Source organism: Dromiciops gliroides, chromosome 3 (assembly GCF_019393635.1).
Source record: "Dromiciops gliroides isolate mDroGli1 chromosome 3, mDroGli1.pri, whole genome shotgun sequence".
NCBI classification, from domain to species: domain Eukaryota; kingdom Metazoa; phylum Chordata; class Mammalia; order Microbiotheria; family Microbiotheriidae; genus Dromiciops; species Dromiciops gliroides.
Window position 1 is genome coordinate 209,151,921 of NC_057863.1, and position 3,793 is coordinate 209,155,713.

Consider the following 3,793-nt stretch of genomic DNA (forward strand, 5'->3'; position numbering starts at 1 on the left):
CAGACTCATGGGGCAGTTTCCCATTGTGACACATCATAATCACCTGGTTATGTTGCAAGCTAGTTATAATTATAGCTGTTCAATTCAGAATCCACCCCCATCCCTTAAATTATCTGAATATGTTATTTTTCATATTCATGGTAGGCTCTTCTGAGTAATGGTTCATCAATTGTGACATGAGGGAAAAAAGAATGTTCTTCCTTGGAGCAGCTGGGTTTTGATATAAACTAAATATGCACATTTTGCCACCTGATTACAACATACTTTAAGGTTGGGCTGTAGCAAAGTAAAATTTGAAAATGCTATGGGGCCTGACACAGAAAAAGGAGACCTCAGTTGATGACTCAAATTAGTATTATTGGAAGTCTACCAAAGAAATAGGAAAAAATAGTCAGGGGAAGACATTCTATATTAGCTTCAAAACTAATGGAAATTGGGGTGGAGATATTGAGATCATTTTTTGATGTGTAGGAGACTGATGGTAAGAAAGGCCTTCTCCAGAGACTGTCTGGCTCCCAACCTCTATAGCAGTGATAATGGCAAAAAATCAGAGATAACTCCTTTTATTGGGAATAATAACCTAAAGATGTTCAGGGTTCCAGACATTGGCACAGCTGGCTAGCACTGTAAATTTTGCCTCTTTTTAAAATTCTAAGGAATGCATTATGTTGGTTTGATGGTTAGAGGATGGGGGAAAATTGGACAGAGAAGCATCTTGGCCTTTTCTGACTTGTTCAGTTGTTTTTGTGTACCATGATAATCAACATCACATAACATGAATTTCATAAATGTAAAGGTTGGGTTGAAACCATCCCACCCCATGTTGGTCTTGACACCTTCACTAAGTGAAAAGCCTTATTCTAAAAGGTAAAATACTTAGAGAACAGAGAAAGTGAGCAGGACACTGGTAGATTACAGCAACCAGGCTGGATAGGCAGCTAGAATGAAATGAAAAGAACTTGCTGAGTGATGATTAGAGAAAGATGGTCTGAAAATGACAAGGAATAGGCCAATACTGCAAGGGATCTTAGAGAACACCTAAACTCACATCCTCACTTTTTTTTTTTTTTAGAAAACAGCTGTTTCCTTTTTATTGCTTCAAGTTAGACAGAGGCTGTGGGGCTCAGGGGGGGGGGGTACAAAGGAGGAGAAACGAGAAGATACAAGTGGGCTGAAGGACCCCTGGGTCTGCCGAAGACCCAGCAGCCTCCTGACCGCCAGGGAGGTGTTCTCTCCTCCAGAGAGTCCCTTCAGGGGATCTGAGAAGCGGCAGCCTTCAGAAGATGCTCTGTTTTGGTCAAACTGAGGCCTGAGAGGTTGTGGTGAAAAAAGAGGACAGATAACAGGGCTATCCCTGACTGAAGAGAAGCCTATTTCTTCTGCCCTAATAAAGCTCTCACCACATATGTATCCACAAACATACCTGGGCATCAGAGATTTCAGGGCCACAGGGCCAGGCAGTCATGCAATCTGTGGGACGAAGAGCCTCCCCTTTCTTCTCTTGTTCCCTGTCAGGGTTAATTCTTGCCACCAGATTCCTTTTTCTTGGCCCCTTCTCTGGGGCCTTCAGCAGGGCTAGTTTCTTGGGCAAGCTGGTGCTGGCTTTCATCATAACCTCATGTTCAATCTTCTTTCGGATACCAACCTCCAGGTCCTTCTTTAGTTTCCGCTGCTGGATCACCCAGGCCTTTGGGGGAGGGGGGGTGGGGGTATGACTCTCCCACCTTTCTTCGGCCCCGGCAAGCCAAAGAAGTGGCCGCCGCCGACGCCTTCTTGGCGGGCCTCCGGGCCTGAAACTTCTGCTTCCCTTGAGCCATGTTCGCGCCTCCAGACCGCTGAAAAGTAACCCGGAAAGTGCAAGGGCTGACGGGATACCATAGTGGTTCGACACGCCCAAGGGCTGGCCCGCCTCACTTTTTTGATGGGGCGGGGAGGGGGGGGGGAATCCAAGAGAGAATCAGTTCCTTTGACAAAGTTATACAGCTAGTTAGTAGGCAGGAATGCAACATAGGTCTTCTACTTCGCAGTTTAGAATTTTACTACCTCATTACATTTCTTATATGAAACATCATACGTCTGAGTAAATGAGAATTGATAAGATAGATATAAATAAAAATGTTTTGGATGTTTGTTTAGGAGAGTCAAATTTCAGGCCCATCCACATGTTAACCCTGTGGCTATGGGCACCGGAGCCTCAGTTTCCTCATTTATAAAATGGAAATAATGATATTTATCTTCACAACCTCACAAGAGTGTTTTTAGAGGGAAGGATGATGAAAAGTATTATGTAAACTAACTGAGCAAAAATCAGTTATTTTACTGAATTAAAAATAATGAAATCCATCAAACTGGCTAAATATATACAAAGAGATTTTTTTTTTAAATCTCTAATTCCAGTGAGTAGATTCAATAACCCATATCCAACTCTGGCTTCCTACAAGTATACACTTTCTGAATTAATCTCTTTCTTTCTTTCCTTCTTTCCTTCTTTCTTTCTTTCTTTCTTTCTTTCTTTCTTTCTTTCTTTCTTTCTTTCTTTCTTCCTTCCTTCCTTCCTTCCTTCCTTCCTTCCTTCCTTCCTTCCTTCCTTCCTTCCTTCCTTCCTTCCTTCCTTCCTTCCTTCCTTCCTTCCTTCTTTCTTTCTTTCTTTCTTTCTTTCTTTCTTTCTTTCTTTCTTTCTTTCTTTCTTTCTTTCTTTCTTTCCTTCCTTTCTCTTAACTGGAGTGGCTTGAAATACACTTTGCAAGTGTCATGGTTCCTTAAACTCATCTGGCTGCCATCTTCCTCTCTTCAAGGCTTCTTTGATATGGAAGGATAATATCCAGTTGTTTAATTTAGATCAATCTCTTCTGACTGCTTGGGTCAAAGCAATTGTGTAATGACTTAAGATAAGAGAAGTACACCAGGAACAAACAAACAAAATCAAAATAACAAAAGAAAATGGATTATAGCAAAAACCAAGATATTTGGAGGATAGGCGCAATAGTGGCATACATTCTTAGTATCTCAGGACTATGTATTAAAACTTTCACATATCTCCCCTTTTTCTTTATCTTCTCTCTTTTCCACAGTGTCTCAAGGGTTAAAAGATCAGGAATACGTGTGTGTGTGTGTGTGTGTGTGTGTGTTTTCCTTTTCCATCTTTGTGTGTGACAACTTCCTCTGTAGTTCTTTATGGGTTGTGTATGTGTTTGTGTATGTGTGTGTTTTATGTAACTCTTTCTTTCCTACCTGTAGTACTTTCTGTGTCTGAGTTGCCTCCTCCATGTGCATCTTTATCACTCTCTACCATACCATGTGTATTTTTGAATTTTTCTCTAACTCTGACTCTGTCTCTCTTATTCTGTCTTCATATCCAAAAAATAATAGAATTTTAGAATTTCAGAGCTTAAGGGAACACTGGGGATATTCTAGTTTAATATTCTCATTTTAAAAAATGTGGAAAATGAATCCTAAGGAGGTTATATGACTTATACAACCTAAATAACCATTAATGAAAGAGTTGGGAATAGAATATAGGACTCATGACTCCTAGTCTAGTGTTCTTTCTATCATCACTCCCTCCTTATTCTAACTTTTTCTCTTAACTAATAGCAAAAGAGAACTGAATTATGTTTTAGGTATTTTACTAATGCTATGCTTGCTGTTCTAATAAAATTAGAAGTATTATTTTATATCTCTCCATTTTTAAATTTAAGATTTTTTATTAGGATATGTAATTTTCAATTTTTTTATTCCTCTAGAATAAAAGAAAAAAAACCTCCTCATTTCTTTCCTCCAGTATTAGTGTCTA

General features: G+C 39.7%; 1 pseudogene; it reads right to left on the minus strand.

Moving 5' to 3' along the window:
* Positions 1–1,517: 1,517 nt before the first annotated feature.
* On the minus strand, positions 1,518–1,817 carry LOC122745989 (annotated as a pseudogene).
* Between the last annotated feature and the right edge of the window lie 1,976 nt (positions 1,818–3,793).